This window comes from Lonchura striata, chromosome 2 (assembly GCF_050655825.1).
Source record: "Lonchura striata isolate lonStrDom1 chromosome 2, ASM5065582v1, whole genome shotgun sequence".
Taxonomy (NCBI): Eukaryota; Metazoa; Chordata; class Aves; order Passeriformes; family Estrildidae; genus Lonchura; species Lonchura striata.
In genome coordinates, this window is record NC_140704.1 from 76,331,661 (window position 1) to 76,354,306 (window position 22,646).

Below are 22,646 nucleotides of genomic sequence, written 5' to 3' on the forward strand. Positions count from 1 at the left end.
TCATTGGGTTTGTAGGGGGCTTTTCCCAGACAATGCACAGAGCTAAATAACCAAATAACCATCTAGATACATTTTATAAGTTAAGAAAATATGTTTGGGTAATGGCTTTGCCAAGAAGCATGTCCTCAGTCCACCAGAGTGTTTGTGTTTCAGATACACAAATTAGTTTCAGGCCAAGCCTAGGAATCAGCAGTAAGTGGTCTTTTTAAGTGAAGAATGAGATACTGCAGTACCAGTTAGGTCACTTTTCTTCCTCTCAAAATGTTACAAATATTTCACACCCAAATTCCACTTGTCTTGATAAAGCCTTCTGTCTCTATGTTCCTAAAGTTACAGCACATTTTCTTAGTAGATCAACTTGGTCTGACTATTGTTTTCTTATTAAGCAGTATCCTTAAGACAATAGCTGAAGGAGGAGCCAAAATAATTTTCCAAAGTGAATTTAAGCATTGATTCTTCTGTTTCCAACTAGCTAGGAAGTAAAAACTCCTCTGTATAGATGTTCAAAAGAGGACCTAAAGCTTTTGCCTTTTATTAAACTGCAGACACTCATCACTACTTCAATATGGTTTAGTAGCCTTTCAGCACTTAGGAGCACTTTTTTCCTCCCGGCGCATAGTGGTCATTCATGAACTGGCTCAAGACACTGCAAGACTAAGATGACTGCAGCCCTCTTCTCTTTGTTAGACCTTTCTTAAAGGTCAACAATAAACAAAGGAAGGACAAAACACTGCTTGGATCTATAGTTTCTATGGAGTTTGAGCCATCATATAAATCAATAAAGATTTACATCCCTTAGTATAAAAAGTCAAGCATTTATTATGACATCTTCAATATATTTAGTTTTTTGCAATGTTTATATAAGGTCTGAAGAGCGATTACACTTGTGCAAACATATTACATCTATGGCTAATTTTTTTCACTAAACACCTAGAATAAAAATCAGATAATTTCTAACTGTTTTCTCTAGTTCCTTAATTTTTATTTCAATTCCTATTTTTTTTTCTAAACTTTTTAAAAAAAATTAACATATTTTCCTCGACACTGAGTTATACTGCTCTATTTTGATGCTGTTTCAGTCTCAGCTGGTGAGTGGGGAAAGGAAGCTATATGGGGGAAAGAAAAGCAAATAAAAAATTCAGAATTCCTGCTACATCACTGAAATTTTAGTCCACTAAAATTTTAGTAAATCACAGAGGATAAAAAAGGACATACATAATTAAAGGCAGATTAAATGCAGGCTGTTTGAGTTGTCAATTATGTGTTTCCAATTTTGAACTACTTACACAGAAAGAGGAAATTTTGTATTATTTAAGAATGCATATTTGAGTTTTCCACATGGAAATGTTTATCTAAGTTGAACATTCTACTGAGCAACAGGTAAACATGAGTTTAACAGAATTGTTTTGCACTTTATTTCAAAAGTCACATCTCTGCCATCAAAACATCACATAATCTGCAAAAAAAAAAAAAAAATAAAATTATGCAGTGGGTTCCTAAGGACTTTCCATTTACTGCATATGTCACAAAGCACAGACATTACATAAAACAAACATTTAAATTTGCAAGACAAGGCTCAAGTTACAGGTATCAAAATAGCATGATTATTAAGGATGTTATTTCTCCAAGGATTCAAAATTGACTAGGCTTACTGTTTCTTTGGAATTATCTTAAACATATATGGTATCACTGAACATTTGGAAAAGTAGGGCATAGATGTGGGTCCAATACATAACACATCAATAATTTGATCTCTAAATCCTTTTCCAAACCATTTCCCAACATTTTCCAGATTACAGTAACTAGAGGCCAGATGAGGACAATGTAAGAGCATGTAATTGCCAAAGAAATATTAAACTGCCGACTAAGTTTATATATCAACAGATAAATGTTTGTGATTAGACTTGGCATGAGATTTGTTATTAGGAAGAAATACTGTCCCAGAATTTAACAACATGTTTTAAGCATTTTTAGTTTTCTTTTGTACTACAAATTTCCTGCTGTTTTCCAAAATTTTTATCCAAGATAGGCACATGCTATGTTTGAGTTCTGCTACAAAGTACTACAGTTGGCTTTTACAGTGTCTTTCTTTTGACTTCTAATTTGTTGCAGAGTATTCCAAAGTATTCCATGATTGTGCATTAATTCTGTTAGGTTGAATATTTCTTGCCTTCTTGCTTCTGGTACTACAGGACAGGAAGAGACAGCAAGGTCCATATGACAGTTAAGATATGATCAGAAACTCCAGGGGACTAGTTCATAACAAAGGAAACAAGCCATCTGAAGATTTCCCAGTTTTCTGTCCTCTCTATCCTTTCACGGCAAATCTATGTCAAGCTGTAAGTGATAAATTTTTTGAGAGAAACTGAAACAATATTTTGTAATTTTTCATGTTTATCTATGCATTAAAGCAGAAGTATAAACAAGAAATTATTGCAAAGCTCCTTGTCTCTAGAACACTATTAATTGATATTCACATTAACCACTTTCAACCTTTCAGGCACTATCCATGGGGTTCACTGTGACTTGCTCTGAAAAATGAAACCCTAGCACCTCAATACTGATTTTACAACAAAGAAATTAGTTTCAGCAGTTTTTTAAATTAAGAAAATTTTAGGAATAAGAAAATAGGAAATTTTATTCAGTTTCAGGAAGTTACATTTCATATTTTAGTGTCCATCTTCTGCTTTCCTTAATATGTAGAATGAGAGGAACTAACTGCACAGTGTCTGCAAGTGAAAGCTCAAAAAGTAGGCTATAAGGTAAAGGTCTACAGCACTTTTCATACCCCCTCCTTCTTATTCCCATCTCCTAGCCATGCTAGTCCCTTTGACACTGTTGCGCTAATACCTCATCTTTATATACATGTACATGTGTATGAAGCTTTTGTCAAGCTCTTCCTAGTAAAAATTCCACCTTTAACAAGAGATGTCAAGATTTACAAATATATGGGAGTAGAGAAGCAACTATTGCAGCTGGTCCTCTGCAGCAATAGGACTCTATTTTTTATTTCTTCTTTTGTCTTCCAATTTCCTTTTGTCAACTGGGGCCAGCTTTCCTCTAATAATTTTGTGCATATCCAGAATTTTGATATCTCAAGACTTGTCCCTGTGGAAAGAAAACTGTCCAGGGAATATGTAATCCCAGACTTGTAAAAGCTGCAACTGTTACTTTATGGAGCTGAACAGTATTAAAATATCAGTGAAATTTTTTATCGGATCCAATGATGCTTTTAAAAAAATTCTGACTGACACAGAGCTGAGATAAAAACACTATGGCATAAAAAAAGGTTTTTAAAAAAAAATCACAGGATTTGATCTATGAAGACATGAGAGTAACTATTCTTTTATCAAAAAAAAAAAAAATGAGTAAGGAGTAAGACAGAGAAGAGGATCATTATTAACTTGACTGATTCTCTTTCATAGCATAGAACCAAAAACCCCAAACCAACCAAACAACCAAACAAAAAATCAGAGGATTTAATCTGCACACATAACCCAATATCTACGTAAACTGTAATATTAAACTTGAAAGATATTCAGTCTTTATATAAAATTGATGAATAATCCTTCACCATAGAAAAGCAGCTTAATTTTAATTAGTAGCAATTAGTGTTAAAGTTTCAGCATCAATACATGTTTCCATATTGTATTCCACACATAACTCAGACAAGGTTTGAATCTAAGAATTAATGTGACTGTACATGTCACTAATGCTGATACCAGTGACACAATAGTACGGTTTTACCTCAGAATCAATGTTAATTTGTCAAATTTTCAATGCTCCTGATAAAGGGAAATTTTGCAATGCAGACTGGCAAAAATTAAAGCTTATCATATCAATATTAATTAAAAACCACTACTCAAAAGCCCCTCAGTCATGTATCATAACTCATAAATTATATTATACTCTGATATAGATTAGAGTTTAAACACTAGATCTGCAGCATCTTGGAGTTTGTACTATATCAGAATAACTCTACTAGTTATAGGAAATTGCAGTCTATTATCTGATGCATGTACAATAGAATATTCCACGCAGACAGAAATTTTTAAGAGCATGTAAAAAAAAATCTGATTGACTGAGGGAATTTTTTTAAATAATAACTGCTCTTCCTTATACACACTCATTTGTCCTACTAACTTGCAAAGAAATCCTTTGTTCATCTTCCATAAAGTTTTCTATTCATTCAATTCTGGATTCTTTCTTCTAGGCTGCCACAAGTATCCCAGACAGGAAAAAAAAAAAAACCACCTGGGTTGCACTATTACCAAAATATGCTGAGATTTAGCTGGAAAGAAAAAAGGAAGTATTCTACAACACAAATATATGGGCAAGATTTCAGGGCAGAAGAAAATTATAACAGGCAGCTGTATAAAATAAGACATAATATGGATAAGTAACAGCTCCTATACTGACCATACCCCACTTGCCATTTTGATGGCAGAGCTCTACGTATTCCACCAGCATTTGGAAATAATTCAGAAGGTAATTTAAAAAAATATAATTTGAGTGCTAGGTTATTATATTAAAATCCAGTAGGAAAAGTAAATACTCTTAAGAATAGTCCTTTATCATTTGGCTCACAAAAACCTCTTAGACTCCTGGCTTTTTGAAGTCAGTGAATGGCTGTACATAATAGCACTCCAAAGCCATGCAAATATTTTGACAGCCTGTAAACAACACCACAATGAAGTAAAAGCTCTGCTCTCATTTGTCAAATAAAAACCTAAGAGTCACAATTTATAAAGTTATGGACCCTTTGCTATATGAAGTTGAACTGAAGAAATATCTTCAAACAGAAAACTTAATTTGTCTCAAGGTAAGAGAAGCTCTGAAATTTCAGTTGGTTTTTGGTTTTGGGTATTATTTATTTGATTAGATTTGGATTTTTTTGTCTTTGGAACAAAGAAAGGAATTTATCTTCTTTGATTTAACAAAATTATGGTGCTTTCTAATAATTTTGAGTCCATCTGAAATAAAACAATTATAGAAAGTTGCCCATTTACATGTATACTTGAAGAAACATACAAAACATACACTTCAGTAGAAGCAAAGAGATTGTACTTTTTTATAGAAATCACCTGCATCTTCTTTCACTGTCCCATCACAGATATTGAAAAGTTCAGTGAGCCAGAAAAAAATTTAAAGACTTAGACTTACATATATTTGTAGGTGACTCGATAAAGCTAGAGACCAAGGAGAAGCAGAGTACATTTTGACTGCCTTTTAAGTGGCTTCATCACCAATTCACCAATCTCCGTTTAGAGAGAAAAATGACAAAACTGCATTTTCACAATGAAACAATCCTAAATAGTCCATCTAAAATTAGGGTGGGTATTTTTTTTGTTTGTTTTTTTTTTTTTTTTTTTTTTTTTTTTTTTTTTTGCTGTTTAACATTTGATAAATAAGAGGATAGATTTGTACTATGTGTAAAACTTATTTCTAATATAGTTTGGGTTTTTTTTTCCAGTTATCACAGTTTAGCAGATGCCACTCAGTATTATTAATCATTTGAATGAAATACAGAATTTAATTAATCACTTAAATGTGAGTCTTAGGCACTAGATTTAGGGAGTAGAGAACATAAAGAATGTTGTTTTTCATTCCCATTATCTAATTCAGTAAACAGTATTTTCAAAAGAGTTCAAATGTCATCAGTTATGAGTCCATTAATTCATTATCAGCCTTCCTGGATCCTTTCCACTGTACCTGGGAATTACTGGAAAACTCTCTCTCCAGTACAGGATACCCTTTTTTGCAATCAGTATGACATATTGTGCTTGAGAGATGGGGCAAAATTAATCTCTGAATGTAAGCCTATGCCATGAAGTCATTGTCATTTCATGAACTGACCATCATTTTTCTATATTTTTGTAGGAGACTGACAGCTTGAATAAAAAAAATAATTTGGAAAACCAAAGACTTCTGAAACAAGGAGGTCATGGATAGTTACCAAAGTGCTATGGGAATTGCTGGCAACAGGTGTGGCAGCAATGAGGAATGACAGCTTGTACAAGGGCTGCTCTGGCCACTGTCAATGGGATGGCAAGATTAGGTAAGGCAGAGGCCAAAGACTCCCTCCATCTGCCAGAAGCCTGGCTAAATTAACTCAGCACAAGTCCGTGAAACATGTCAGCTGTACATCTCTCTGAGGCTCTCTTGACGTTGTTTCACTTGGATTTGCACACTGAACAAATAGCACTCCAGGCCTGAAACACTCAGATGACAAGTTTCCCAGCAACATACGAGAGTGCCATTCAACTCTGTGATTTCGTATTTTAGTAAAAAGAGGAAAATGAAACTGAACACAACCACCACAACTCCAGCCTTCAAGAGCTGAATACTTTTGCTTCCATATCTTACCATCACCCTGAAGTGTCCAAGACACAAGCCAAGGATCCACAACATGGCTTTATTTAGCAAATAGTATTGCCACCTACAACTCTTATACAGTAATTGTTGTCCTCTAGCACTCCTGCATTCACCACGTCCAGGATCTGCACCTACCTCTTCCCCTTTTTTCCTAAATCACTACTTATCTAAAAGAAGTTAACCTTAGTGACTGACATCTCATCTACCACAAAGAGGTCTTGGTTGCAGTCTCTCAGGCAAGTTTCCCTGAGATTTTAACTTCTCGGTTCTACAAAAACCTCCCTCTTGGCGCCTCCAAGGCTGGATGCCCCCTCAGCAAACACAGCCAGGACCACCAAAACATTCCGCTTACAGCAAACCCAGCAGCAATCTGAGCCACCTACCCTAGCTCCAGGCAGGTGATACAAACAGCAAGGTACATGGCCATAGCACAGGCCTCTCAACAGAGGGTCCCACAAAAGAGTAGAAAGCAAAACAGATGACTCCAGGTCTCTGCCCACCTTCTCACAGCCCACTCCTTGGCACTCCATTCCCTCACAGAACAGGAGGCTGCTCCCACAGCAATGCTATGGCATAAGACTACCCTCCATCACCCTGGCCCCTGCCCAGTACTCCCTGGCCCCCAGCTGTCCTGTGCATGGCATGAGTAGCTCCTTCCCACACTAGAAGAAATTTTCCAGAAGGTTCTTTAGGCAGCCCAAGCCTCCAGTTGGATCCCTGGCCCTCAGCCATGTCAGGGTGTTACTCACCCCACAAAGAGTGCCTTGGCAGGAGGCTGAAACAAAGCAACCCTTCGCACACCTTCAAGGGACATTCAGCTCCAGTCATTGAGATGAGATAAGAAGCGTGAGAAGTCTGTATTTTTCTCTCTGCTTCAGTAGAATTCTGGCCATGTTTGTGCATTGCTTTCAACTCATTTAAGGGAAGTATTTTTCCCTAACTTGAAGCCACCCTAACAGCAGCTTCTTGTATCATTAAACCAATTATATTATTGATGAACACATCTATCACAGTCTTGTAGGTTAAAAAGAGATGCTTCTTGTTATTAAGCTGTATTCAAGCACAATCAGTTTCAACTACAGCCTCTCACTTCTCTGTAAATAGAAAATGTTAGAGAAACTGGTGGATTTCCTCTTCTTTTTGGTGAATATTTACCAACAGAGGAAGATATTTCCTCAGCCTGAAGGAAACAGAAATGACTAGTTCCTCCCCTAGTTTGCCCAGAAGGGTGATCAGTATAAATTACCTTATTGACTGATGGCTCTGCACAGCACCCCGTGTGCTTCAGTGGTCTCAGTAATCAATATGCTAAATGTGGGTAAGGAGCTACTTTACAGAAAAATATTACTGCTAGACAGGCAAACGGTTTTATCTAGATGCAGAGATTGTTTCCATTTCAATTTTCTTGGTGGATAAATTTTAATTTTTAGAGTCCTGGAGCAGTGGGACTTTTCAATTTTCAAGCAAAATCTTCTGAGATGTGGTTATAGAGACACTGATATCTACAACTGTAGATATCTATATGCACTTGTGTGATTACTTGTAAATAAATTGCATTTGTAATTTCAATGGAAGTTATATCTTTGCATGTCAAATACAATTCTCAGGCAAGATAATGCATAGGAAAATAGGCAGTTTAAATAGAGGCATCTAAAAAACTTATTTGAATTTGATTAAGATTTTATTCTCTCAGTACATTAAGGAGACTATTATCTACGTAATTCTAAAACTATCCTTGAATAATTCATTCTGTAATTGGCAAAATCACCAATATTCAAAGGAAATTTAAAATAAGTCTTCAGGTTTTACTCTTAGTAATTTTTAATGTATGACATTACATTGAGAAACCAATGCTGCATGATAAAAAAGGAGCATTCCAAAGTTCAAATTTAGACCTAGAATGTTTTGTTTGTTGATTTAGTCTATACTTTCTAGTATTAAAAAAAAAATCTTGCATTTCTCATGACATAGAGGCATTAAATATTATTTCACATCCTGAAAGTTATGCTGTCGTAGAACATTTTTAACAGTGTTTCAGGGCTTCCTGAGTTTTATGAGTTACATCTAGAAGAATTATGTCTATTCTGTAAAAGCATAATACTTCTCAAACTATTTTCTTCCAGAGAAGAGAGTGGGAGAAATAGAGTAGAAATGTCCATTAATACAAAATGATAACATGCAGACTTGTAAGAAAATAAGAATGGTTGAATTATATTTCTGTGGTCCTTATCAAGATTAACAATCCTATGTGTATGGTTTGTATTAAAGAATTGATTTATTGTTTGAGAAAGAATTGTAAGGTCAAACAACAATAAAAATCAGGGCCTTCTTTACATCTTGCTTTCCATTTCTTAAACAAGGAACTTTATAGAGAGACTTTTTTTATTATTTGTTAAAACTGTGTACAAAATTGTTAAGTATATATATCTTTTTGCATCTAATGTTGTGAATAGTGCACAGTATTAGGCACAAGGAAAAGTACCTGTGTTCATGATGAGAAAACGACAGTGCAAACAACTCAGTGTGGTACAAAATCACAAAATTAAGTTACTGGCTTCAATACTTTAAAATATAATGAACTAAGAAGAATTAAAAATTATGGTAATTATTATGACAAAATATCATCTTACATATAGTGTATTAGCCAAAATTTAGTATATTAACCAAAATTTATATGCCACTTTATGGCAGAAAAGTTTTGCTAGCTCAGAGGAATTAAACATCCTTCTTCTTGGAACTCTGGAAGCAAATGATGTTTAGGATCTGATTTCAGGACAAGTAGATTGCCTGTGAGAATTAGGGACTTATTTAGGTTATTTAATCAATTATTTTGATTATTCATGCTATTTTTTTGAGAATAGGGATGAAATTTCCAGTGTACTCTGCATTTTATCTGAAATAAAGCTAAGAGTGGTGGATCTAATGATTGTTTGCGATCTTGAAAGGAAATTCTGTAGTGACTCAGTTGTACATACACATACATCTAAAATGAAAGAGAGATTTTAAAACATCATGTAAAACATCCCTATATCTTATTTAGGTTCAAGATAATACTACCAAGATAATGGTATTTGTGGAATGTGTTATAATTTTGTTTACTACTTTAAATTACCTTTAAAGTGGTAATTTAAATTTTATCTTATAAGTAGAACATTATAGTCTCCTAGTGCATCCACTAGCTATAGTTTTGAACAGAGTTGGGGTTTCTATTCCCTAAAGATTATACTTTAATGTCCATAAGACTTCAAATACTGTATTTCCAGACACGTTATCATTACTGAGAGTAAAGAACATGGGTTATGTTGAATTTTCCTAACTGACACATATTTAGAAAGTGCAAAAGTGCAGCTAAATCCAAAGTGGTTCATACATCATCTACAATAAAAGCTTACTACAGGGTGACCTAATTATATTTAATTTTATACCCAAGTTGATGATTTACTGAAGGGTGTGGAAATGAAACACTCATTAATAAAATAAAGCTTTTTCAAAAAGCAGAAGAGCATATTCAGCCCACATGAAACATTTATCTAATCAAAGTGTAGAACACCTATCACTTTAGTGACTAGAGATTCATTAGCTAAAAAAACCAGTTAAAGAAAAAACAAACCACAAACAAATATAACTAAACTCCTCACATTATTTTAACATCCTTATCCTCCCCAAATTAGAAATTCCAAATAGCTACAGACTTCAATAGCTGACCTTATGTACTTTTCCTAATAAAGGATAATGTTTCCTGCCCTGCCCACTCTGGCACACCAACTCTCCCAAAAAGATAAAGGAAAAAAAAATTCCTCTCAAAAGACAGGAAAACTGGAGAAAAGTGATACAGACTTTGATGCAGACCTTGATAAACAAACAAACGGGAAGGGAAAGGAAGGGAAGGGGAGGGAAGGGAAGTTACACAGCTTTCTGGTCCTGGATACAGGAGACTTGCAAAGAAGTTTTAGTTTTACAATTGGCATCTTCAGCACAGAACACTTGAAACTGTGCCACCAAGAAAATGCCAATTCTTTTTAGCACAAGTTCTAGACTTGAAGAATTGTGTAAAATCAATGGCAAATGTATCAGAGACCCATAACTTCTCCAAATACAAAGGAGCAGTGCCAGCAAATCCCTCCTATATGGACCCAGCACTGCATCCCACCGCAGCTGGGCTGGAAGAGGTCAGGCTGAAATAGTTGATGCTATCAGTGTTAGGTAGGGGGTTTTTTTTATCTTCTAGATACATACATTTTCTACATTGAATACTTTCACATACCGTACAGCATTTCTTTCTGGATTTTAGCATAAATCTAAAGCATCTGCAGCTATCTTATGGAAGTGAAGATGATGAGTAGTTATAGAAGTAGGAAATACTGATATTCCTGATATATGCATATCATATGCATATATCATATGCATATGCATATCAGGACCAGTAAGACTGGTCCACAAATCATTGTCTGAAAAATGTTCATGGCTAAAGTATTTTTTGTTCCTCTTGAGAATGCTAATGATCACAGAAACAAAGAAAGTACATAATGGTAGACCAGAATGGAGATTCACAGTATATAATTTAGTTCTTAGTAAATATCTATTGGCATACCCTTATGCCAAGATTTATACAAAGTAATGAAAGATACCTCTCCTCAAAGAAAAGAATTTTAACTGCTTTGCATGATAAAAGCTTATGGATGAGTTAATCTTGATGCCCTGTAAATCTTGACAGCAGTTCTTGCAGTAGGGCATCTCCAAAATTTTAAGGCAGGAACACTTAGTTATAAAAACAGGTGAAGAATTTAATGAGTTTCAGATACATGTATATATACCCGAACCAAAAAAAAAACCAAACCAAAAAAACAACAACAAAAAAAAAAACTAGATGCCTAAGAGAATTATAGAATCATCAGACACAGGATTTTTGTTTAGAAATATATGTATTATAGTTGGACAGGTTTTAAAAACAGCATGTTTTTCTCTTTGTGTAGTATAATTTAATTAAATTCTTTAAAGTTACTAAGAAGTTTGATATGTCCCAAGCATGTTGCATTTTCTGCACTTGGGCAAGATGTTGAAAAGATGAGCTAGAGTGAGGTTGATATTGCACATCACATTAGAGGCAGGTATGTATAATTATCTAGCTGTTCCCCTGGAAAGAAACCGACTAAACTGTGCTATTTTAGAGTAAGGTACAACTCCAGTTTGAACAATTTTCCTAAACAGTACAAAAATTGTGACAAGAGCTACTAATTTTATATCTACATCATTTCACTGATGTTGTCCTCCTGATCCCATCCATCTGAGAGTTAGTCAGGTCAAAGAATTGTAAGAGCTGTTGTGGCAGTCAAATAGTATATGGATACAGAGTGCAAAAGAAAAATCTTTTCCCAGTGTTCTCCCTGATTTTCAGATTAATGTCTGTATGACACGTATGCTTGATCATGCTCCTGCTCATGCAATTAAAGGATGATTTTCCATTTTTTGATGGACACTGTAGAGCTTTCACACTTTGCTCCAGCTTTGCTGGTGATAAACCACCTCATAACAGCTGTAATCCCAGGCACTGATATTTGTTTTAGTGGCATAAGGTAATAAAGAGCATGTACTGATGACATTGCTATAATTTTACCAGTTAGATTCTGTACTGATGTATAACAGTACCTAGAATTAATGGACAGACATCCAAGATTGAGCCCCTTGAATATCATCCAAGCTCACCTGAAGCTGCTTCAAATTTCCTGTGACTCCGAAGAGGGCAGGAAACTGGAAAGTATGTTTCCCCACCAGAAGTTACTCATTATTTCATTTAAGAAGATAGGTTCAAATTCTGGTTCCACACACAGTATTTAAAAGTTATAGTCTGTTATAAGTTAATTAAAAAAAAAAAATAAAGGATATGTTTATATTATTTAATCCATTTCAATAAACTGCACCAGCAGGAGGAATTTTCAGATGAGCTTGTTCTTATTTACACATTAATTTCAGAACTGTCCTTACACATCACTACAGCTCTGATGTAGAGAATTAGGAATTACTAATGCATGTTAAGAAGCTAGGAGGAGCAAAACTACAATTTATTTTCAGAAGTTTTTAGAACTTGATGAACTCTATGTATCCCTATGAAAAAGACTTCTAGAGCTGAAATTTATAGAATTTAAAAGAATATAGTATATTTTTACTTTCTGGTATACATAATTTCCATATGCTGCAAAATATTGATACTGTCATTGTTAAGTATTCTGGGACACAAGAGCTTCTACCTTCTGATCATTACATAGTATTAAGAACAAAACTATTGTTTCACTATGTTAAAAAAAAAACAATTATCATAATTTACTAATTTTTGACAGTTCATTTTGTTTACCTTAACAGCATTACTTCTCACTCTCAGCTGCTCTGCAGAATTTTGTTCACTCACTCTATACTCCACAGATTGATGTTAACAGTCGTAGACCAGACAAGGATTTATCCATGTCTTTTTCCAGAACCAAACATAATCAGTGTTTTGCAAAGGAACAACAATTTTGGCTCACTTCTAAATATTTTGGAATTCAAACAAACCCAAAAATTTAAAGGTTTTTTCTCAAAACTGTCCCATGTGTTTTAATGGTAGTTTGTTGCATGCTGCTCAGCAAAGCTTTTCTGTCATCACATCACAGCTTTAAAGCAGATTATGTGAACAAAGTGTTTTTAATATAAGGGAAAATAGCATTTTGTTAGGGTCCTGGTACCTGATGATCTGCATTTCTTGGTGACACCTCTCTTATAACTTGTACCTTCAACTGACTTCACAATCAACAAACCCTTTTCTTTTATGATACTCAAGGAATAAGTTTGGTTTCTACATGGCTTTATTCCTAAAAATTACAAATTTTCTCTAACAGGGAGACTATATACTATATACTTCTTTATATACTTATATAAACTATATACTTCTGTGTGGAATATAGACATTGAAGGATAAGATTAAACACAGGTACATGCACATGTGTATGCACATGTATAATAGATTCATTTAATTGCATGATTTGGGTTGGAAGCGGCCCTAAAGATTATCTAGTTCCCTGATCCTAAAGATTATCTACCCCTGCCTTGGGCCAGAATGCCACCGTCTATATTTAAATAAATAAATAAATATATATATATATGTAGGATTATATGTAAATTTGAGGAAGCTGCAGGTGCTGTTTCAATGCAATTTCATTTGCTTTGTCATTTTTTCCCAGTAAAAATTTTAATAAATTTAAAAAATACAAAATATTCTGCTTTTCATTGTATTGTGATGTGTATTTTAGATTGCATTGTTACTGCTTATCTTTAAAATATTTTGACAGTACATGTAATAATTGCTTTTGTAAACTACTTCTAAAATCTAGTAATTTGAATTATTCCCTTCATATATTATGGAAAACATTAAATAGGAAAAAAAAAACCCCTAAGTATTACTTATTCGAGTACTGTTTTTTCTGTTTTCAACATTCATCAGAGATTAATTATTTGTTCATGCTTAATAAAACACCCCAGACTCTTGCCATTTTCATTACCTGAAATTACTTCTGTCAACTTTAAATTATATCTGTTTACCATAATAATACTTTACATTTACACAACAGTTTTCATATAAAAGTATTTGAAAGTGCTTTGCATAGTATGTTTATATAATGGATAAATTAACCAACCAGTAAATTAGAGTTACCTCTGGAGGGAAACTCTGCAGAAACTTTGTGCCAGACTCTTACATGGGTTTAATTTGTCATCTTTTACATAAAATTTCACTGATTTCAAGGAAGCAAAGAATACAATTAAATTAAACTGTGTTTTATAGAGGAGAAAAGAGTCTTGCTACTAGGGTGCTTGACTCCAGCCAAGAAGTGGTCTCTGCTTCATGCTTCTGACACTTCCTGTCATTCCTCCAGCAATTTGTTTGGTCTGATTTGAGCCTTAAAAGAAGTCATATGATCATAGAATATCCTGATTTGGAAAAGCACCAAAAGAATAATTAAAGTTCAACTCCTGGCCCTGTACAGGATGACCTAAGAATCACACCAAGTGCCTGAGAGCATTGTCCAAATGCTTCTTGAGCTCTGTCACGCTTGGTGCTGTGACCACTTCCCTGGGGAGCCTGTTCTGGTGCCCAACCACCCTTTAGGTGAAAAACTTTTTCCTAATATCCAGCCTAAATCTCCCTTGAGAAGACTCCATGTCATTCCCTCAGGTCCTGTCACTGGTCACCACAAAGAATAGTTTAGAGTCCCGCTTCTCTTCCCCTCATGAGGAAGTTGTATCTGCAGTGAGGTCACCCCTCAGTCTCCTCTTCTCCAGGCTGAACAGACCAAGTGACCTCAGCCACTCCTTGGATGTCCTCCCCACCCATCCACCTTTCACTATCTTTGTGGCCTTCCTTTGGATGCTCCCTAATGGCTTTATACCTTTTTTATATTATGGTACCCAAAACCACACACAAGACTCTAGGTAAGACCTCTCCAGTGCAGAATAGAGCGGACCAATCACCTCCTTTGACTCCCTGGCAATGTTGTGCCAGAGGAATTACTAATAATAATAATGCCATGCCAGTTTTAATGACTGTTCATGTTTACATAATTAATTACTTGAAATGCAAACAAATTATAGTTAGCTTTAACCTCCTTTTAGTAAAGAATAAGACCTCTTCTACTAACAGAAAGATAATTTGTATGATGCTGAATTTGCAATGTGCTAATAATATATCTAATGAAGATAATCTTAGAGTTTGAAGCATCAATTATCTATCTTAGAAATAATACTTGATTTATTCCATATTTTTAACAATTGCATTATATTGTATGAACCCCTGTCTGTGTAGAGCAATAAACAAAGTATCTTGAGATCCTAGTTGGACTTTCTAGATGCTGTTTATTAGAACAAAGTTCTTCATTGATATGTAATAAGATAGTTGCTATTAAAGAATGTAAAAATAGAGATTATTCAGATGTGTAGTAAAACCAACAATTAACATTTTTTAATCTCTTTTTTAAAATTTCAAGTTAGTTACATAATACTCCTGCGTTGAGACTGTCATGCATCACAAAGTGTATCAGTCTTTTTTATTTCCTTTTTTTCTTGAATGGAGTTGATATTATTGGAATCTCTCTAAGCTAAACAATTTAAAGTAGCAAGTTGGTTCAGGGTAGGCAAAACAATTTACCAGCACGGGATTTTTTTTCATTCAAGGATGGCAGGAATAAGAAAATTCTTCAAAACTGGAACAGGGGGACAATTCTTTTGCTTGTCTTGTGACACTCATGTTTTTCCTGGCCTCACCTCAGCATGACATTGCAGTGTTTACAACTACCTTGCTATGCTTTACAACAAATTAAATTCTATTCCTTAGCCTGCAATAGACTATTCTATAGTTCCTTCTGAAGAATCACAAGTATCACAAGTAATGGTAAAAAGTTTACAGCCCCACAAGAAATAGTACAAACTTCACAACTGGCTTCAGGTCCAGTGGTGCAATGAATCTACAGAAACTAAAGGGTAATAGGCAGAACAAAGTTGTTGGAATTTGGCTCACAGTAACTTCAGTGTAGCTGCTCATATGAGTAAATGTTTTCAGAGTTGAAACTTTCTCATTTTGTGAAATAGAGTGATCCAAAAACCCTGATCCCATACTTAGCCATTCCGAAAGTAAGCTGTGTAAGGGAAGAGTATGTCACTTCTAGATACTCTAGGTTCTTTTCAGTTCAATATAACAGTACACAAGGGATTTTTTTTTTTTTTAAGCTAGTTGCACCATTATTCACAATTATTCAAATAAATAGACTTTAGTTTCTTGGATATAAGTGATGCTGCATATTCGTATTTGTAATCCCAGGGATTACTTCAAAATTTTTGCTGAATATGTTTACTGCTTCTCCTTTATGGGACATAAAGTAACTTCTACACAAAACCATTGATTGACAGTAAAAGTTTTCAGTTATGTGCAATAAAAATATTCAAAACAAACCGAACCCTCTCCAACAAATGAACAAAAATAGATTGTTAGCAGCTCTGTATCATTAAAATGGTCTACACCCAAAATAAATTAATTCAAGAATAATTTTTTGGTAAAAAATATAGGAACTATCTGTATCTTTGTATTGCAGTTTGCTGTGTGGTATCACAGGAGGAAAGAGCCCCCTAATGGCTTTAAGTTAGCTAAGGAAATAAAAACAAATTTCACATTCTGTGACTTCAACCTGGAAAGGAATGCAACATTAATTTCAAAAAGATCAAATTAATCTTTTGAGAAAAAGATGACATAACTGATTTAGTTTAAAGTGTTTCAAAAAGTCCAGTTTAACATTAACAACATCAAAGACCTGAAAGAAAATGCACTGTTTGTAATATGCAAACTTTTAACTCTTTCACATTTGTGGTTTTTTCATGCAATTTTTTCTGGATCTGGCAAAAGATAATTAAAATATTTAATTTGGAAATTAATAGTATATCTTACAAGTAGAAAAATATGAATGTAAGCTTAACTAATTGTTTGGGTTTCTGATTCTCTTTTGTGCTTTAAATAAATAAATATAAGGTTCAAGTGAAATATTCCCATTGCAAAAAGAAAACTTAACTTTTTAGTGTTATTTGCAGTTTCATGGCTTAGATGTAACCTTGTAACAGACATTAATCTCAAGGGAAAAAATTTGCTGAAATCGCAGAATTACCGTGATTTTTTTTTCTAGTCAGAAAATTATAAGGTGTATTTAAAGAGCCCAGTATAGTGAACAAGACTTTTCAGAGAGAAAAGAGAGATATTATATGAGCTGTAGGAAAGCTTTTGAGCACAGATAAAGGACTTTTTTGCTAGTCAAACTGCACATGAAATATACTGAGGCAGGCCTTAAGCTTTGCAAGAATACAAAGTGAATTAGACATTCAATTATCTTAGCTCTTTATAGAATACTGTCTATGTTTGGTAAATCTAGCTCTCAATACCCATGTCTTTGTCTCAGTGCTAATATTTTCAGTCAGGTAATTAAAATGTAAAGGGTTTCCTTCCATTATTTATGGTCAGATTCTGCACTCTGATTCTATAGTCAATGTATGCTGTGCTCACCTTTGGCAGTATTTTATGGAGTAAAATACCACACAATAAACCTATGGTGGCAAAATATGCTCCCAAGAGAATTTCTGGCTACCTGGAAAGAGTTTTAGAAGGAAACATCAAAATTGCTGACATTTGTGTATATAAAAAATAACACAAATACTATTCATATAGAAGATACAAGGTATTAAAATACCACAGATGCTATAGTTTAAGTAAGCCTTTAGTTCAGGGTCATCAGTTTAGTTCCTGTTTTGACAATTGTCGTGGTTTGACACGGAAAGATAATTTTTCCCCAGAAGGAAGAGGTCAATTTAGATATTGACCAATTGAAAGTAGACACACCTCTGAGAACACAGAGGGGTTGAAAGCAGAATTCCCAGGGGAACTCGCTCTCTTTGGTTCCGGTCAGCGTGCAGTGCAGACCTTCCCCCGCCCAGCCACGAGCTGGGTGGGGGAGGGGAAGCCCCCATGGCCTGAGAAAGGTAGGCTGAAAGCCCCAAGGGTGGTGAAAGGACTGGAATCGGGCTGGCCCCTGCAGATGGAAGGGTGGAAGAAATCTGGGATGTCTCCATTTCCCCCCCCAGAGTTCCTCTCCCGAGAGGGAGAGAGAAAGCCGCAAGGAAGGAGGAGCGGGGGGAGCTGCTGCAAGGTGCCCAGTTGTGTGGGAGTTGCTGGATGTCTGGGCATCGAGCCATCCTGGGAGTTCGGACTTTTAACCCTTCCTTGAGAAATGAAAGCTTTGTGAATTTTCCTTTCCCCTCCTTGGTTTGAAAGAGAGGAAGAGGGACACCTTGGACCCTGGGATGGGATGTTGGAAGGAGGAATTCTGGATGGGAGGGGGACAAGGAGTGGCTTTTGGCTGGACTTTTCCGTGTTAGCCACAACCTGAACCAAATCTTCTCCGTCAAGAGGGACTGTGTTTTGGGAGGATGCCAGTGAGTCAAGAGACCTGCTTCAGCTGAGAAAAAGACAAAAGTGGAGTGAACAGAGAAAAGGTTAGGGGGTTTGTGGTGGTGCCCCCTTGCCCTGGAAAGGAAAAGAGAAGAGAAGAAGATCTCTGTTCTTGAGCCCTCGGCCCCAGGGGAAAATGGGGGGGGACTGTGGTCCCAAACAATGAAAAACTGAACTGTTGTTTTCTCCCCTCTTGGCAGGGCATCCTTGAAAGGAAAAATCCTAAAGGCAGTCTGACCATCCATGCATTGGTGGTGAGAGCACTGTGCATGGAAAGGAGAAGGGTCACCATGGCAAACTTTTTCTCCGGGCGGTGCCATGTGTGACATGGAAGCACAGGATGTGGCAGTGTGTTTCTTGGGGGGTCTGTGGCACAGGGGAGACTCTGTTCCCTTGATGGACTGAGTATCGATTGTCTGGAGGGTGGAAACCTGATTGGGGTCCAGATTGTGTCTCACTGTGGTTTGTTGGATTTGGGTGGTGGGGGGGGAGGAATGTTTTGCAAGGTTTTCATTTGGATCTTTGTGTGTTTTTTTTTTCCCTTCTTTAGTTTTCTCTTTTCTTTTGTAGTGGTAGTTTAATAAAGGTTTTTTCCTGTTATTAAGCTTGGGCCTGCTTTGCTCTATTCTAGATTCCACTTCACAGCATTCAAGGTAGGGATCACATTTTCATGGGGGCACTGGCATTGTGCCAGTGTCAAACCATGACAACAATGCTTATTCATATGATACTTCATGGAAGACAAAACTTTCTCTTAAGTATTGCATATTTTATCCATGTGGGCTCCTAGATACCCCCTTCAAATTATTGTTAATTTGTAAAATATCTCTCTATCTACCCAAGGTCTTCAATTCTTATATGTCTTTTAAAAATGATAAATAATCATTTTGGCAACTCCACTTCTCATTTGGGTTTTTGAGAAGTCATTAATTATTTAAGTATGGTGTTTTATGGAAATTTATTAAAAATGTCTTGGTAAAGGAAGTGACGAAAGTACTTTTCTGTAGTTGTGATTCTTTAGTCATTGGATAAATTGGATTACATATAGATCCACCTCCTAGCAGTAAGACCTTGCTATAGGCAGTTTCTTAACTAGCCAAAGCATTGAAACAGTGTACTTGACTGAGTCAAAGTCTACTTAAATGCTTGTATTAATAGATTGATGCCTCTACTCCACCCAGAGGGAATAATCACAATATCTGGCATATGAAAAATTCTGTAGTATGGAACAAGGGGCAGAGTGCATAAACTGATGAGGAAGGTGGTACATGTTGTCACAGCTGACAGGAATATGCTGCTAATGAAGGACCTGTGTTAGCGTTATGCTCCTGTGGCCTGTAAACATCCAGTCAATCAACTTCCTGACATACTTCAAATCCAAAAGCTGGGTTATTTCAGATATAGTCTATCACCTTCAAAATCACACCAAACTATCAGAATCTATCACCTATGACAGCATAACCACTTAAAACACAGCTGAAGGAAATACATAGAAACTTTATGTGCAGCTCTGCAGTAAAGAGACAGTAGAGTCAATGTCATACCAAAACAGGCAATCAGTCCATGGGATGGCTGCTTCAAACATACAGCACAATGTAACAGAATGTCATAGGTTTCATATTTCAAGTCATAAGCCTTGATCTTTGCTTTGCAGGCAGAATGCTAGCAATAACTACTATATCGATAAAAAATAGCAGTCTAATGATAAATTATTTAAGGCTGACCGTATTTGCTCAGCAGTGGCATGCTTGCAGTAGAAAGACAGATACTATTTCAAACTGCTGACAAGCACTGAGAAATCCTTCAGATAAATTCTCTCTCTACCTGGCATCACAATATGTACATTAATAGATCAATATAAAAGAGCTTGTGTGCCATTATTACTCCAGACTGTTTAGCGTGTGTGGGACAAGATACATTAGAACATCATCCAAGTAGTTAGAAATAATATTTTCTGTTTGTTTCATTCCATTCACCTAAAGGGTTAAGCATGATAAATGCAATGCAAACACCATGTCCTGTGAATTTTCTTTAAGTGTACATAACAATTGAAACATATAGTCTGTGAGTGAAAGAAATACAAGTGCAAAAATGCATTCTGAGAACAAATGCCAAAGCTTGTATTTAACATGCAAAGATACATAAAGAATAATTCCTTTCTTATCTGCTCAGAAAAGCAAATGATAATTTCCTTACCTGGAAGATCAAACTCTGTATATCATCAATAATATGTGAGGTAGGGGGAGAGAATGAATTTTTGTCTTCTGTAATAAGCCTTTCTTCAGAGAAGCAGAACATGAGAGATGTAATTGTAAGTGAAAGGAGCTATTCCACGATCCAGTCTGTCATCAGTTGCACTGGCTTAGAGCTGTCATCCTCTTGCAAATGAAAAAAGGGTAGCTCAGCAAGTTCTCCATGGAAGGAGCTCAATATCAGTGTTATCAGGCACCAGCTGTCACACACTGATGCTACAGTGGGTACAGTCTCCCTCTATTGCAGGCTTTCTCTTGCTTGCTCTCCCTCTCTCTCACCCTGATGTTCACTCAGCTCTGAATCTGAGCTCCTTCAGCTGCTGTATAATCAATCTAGCCTGTCTCAATCTAATAGGTCTCTCTTTAACCAGCCAATCAATAGCACAGATTCCACTGCTGCTCCCCAGGGTCTTTACCAGGAGCAATACAAAAAATAAGATTTTGGCCAGCAGTTTAACTAAGTATTTTTCATTATTTTATCTCTGTTCAAGAAAAATTGTTTAGGAGAGACCAGGCTCAAAGCTATCTTTCTCAGTGTTTTTTTGTGATAGTTACATAAACACACACATTGCACTGCAGTAGTATTCTTAACACTTTAAAATTTTTACCCATTTTACATGTTTTAGAATGCATATTTAAAAACAAAGAAAATAAACACACACACACACACACTACCCCCATGGTCCACTCTAGAAATGAAGCTGCATCCAAGCCTCAGGGTTTGTGTTCAGAAAAACCCAGTGGTGTGTACTGTAACTGAAATTGTTTATGGCAGTTGTGGAAATTTAACATAAGCCAAGACTCATGAGAAATTGGCTTCACAAACTGTGTTCCTAACCTGTCAGCTTGAACTAACTTTTTCCTACACTGTGTTTCACCTTGTGCATCTTGTGGGAGGTTATGTGGGTTTTGTTCTTTGTTTGTTTGGAGGTCTTGTTTATTTTTGTTTGCTTGGAGATTTGTTGTTGTTTGGGTTTTTTTTTTAACATTTGTATGGAAACATCATAGATTCAGATACAAGAGGTGAAGATACAGTATCTATTCAGAAGATTCACATGGGACAGCTAGATAGCATGCCTTATCTTACTCTGCACTTCTCTCCCCACATATGCAAAAAATAGACTGTGCTTTACTAGGTAAAAATAAAATTTCAGGGAGTATATTGTGCAAAGTAAGTACTTTTATGCAATAGACTGGCACTATTTTTCCACTTTTTAAAATTTGATTTTATTTCATAATTCAGGGACACTAAGGACACATAAAGACATTGATTTAAGGCCTGTTCATTCTGTTTGCAGGTGAAAATTATGAACTAAATCTAATGCTCAAGCAAACTGTGGGAGAATACAGACCATCCTCTGAAGTCCAGAAGGTAGGTTGCATCGGTCACTTCTATTTGCAAGCATCATGTTTTTATATCTTATCAAGTGTGATTCTTTATAAGAAATAGTTCTTTCACTATTTCAGATTCAACTAAAAAAGAGGAAATATATGTAGTTCCTATGTTGTGATTCCAAAAATAATCAAGGTAGTTCTTCTCTGTCCAATGATCAAAGGTAAGACAGGATATGGAATATGCATATGGGATATGCAGCTTCATGAGACTACACCTTATGAACATCTAATAACAAATAGCAGATTTGCCTATTCCTAGAGATTCCTTTGATAAATTCTTCAAAGAAAATAATAAGTCAGGATTCAACATTTTTACACCTTTCACGGGAAATAATTAAATGGGCTTTCTACATTGTACAAAAACACTGAATCTATCAATTAATACAATTGCTGAATACATCATTCAGGTTTCAAGTTCTGCCACGTCTTAACACATTCCTAAAATTCTCAGACTACTCACAGGCTTGAAATTAAGCACTGCATATTCAGCTATTTAATGTAGAAACCTAAAATATTAATTATTTTTAATGATGCTTAAGATAAATCTTTTTTGACAGATGGGGAAAAATCTATATATAAGACTTGTTTCAAATTCTCAAATGTAAATACAAGACTAC

At 35.5% G+C, this 22,646-nt stretch overlaps 1 protein-coding gene and 2 long non-coding RNA genes across 5 annotated transcripts in view; 2 read left to right on the forward strand and 1 right to left on the reverse strand.

Annotated features, from left to right (window-relative positions):
- CDH18 (cadherin 18) overlaps positions 1–20,972 on the reverse strand; it is a 526,603-nt gene extending 505,631 nt beyond the window's left edge. For all 3 annotated transcript variants that reach the window (XM_031503961.3, XM_021526413.4, XM_085571653.1), the window contains exon 1: positions 20,579–20,972. The gene's annotated coding sequence lies outside the window, so the exon portion shown is untranslated. The remainder of the gene's footprint in view (positions 1–20,578) is intronic.
- Positions 13,353–22,646, forward strand: part of LOC146768311 (uncharacterized) — a 100,599-nt gene continuing 91,305 nt past the window's right edge. The window contains exons 1-2 of the long non-coding RNA XR_014952777.1: positions 13,353–17,913; positions 21,933–22,006. This is a non-coding gene — a long non-coding RNA (uncharacterized LOC146768311). The remainder of the gene's footprint in view (positions 17,914–21,932; positions 22,007–22,646) is intronic.
- Positions 17,922–18,986, forward strand: LOC144246757 (uncharacterized). The gene is made up of 2 exons (XR_013340441.2): positions 17,922–18,426; positions 18,583–18,986. It is a non-coding gene; the product is annotated as an uncharacterized LOC144246757 (long non-coding RNA).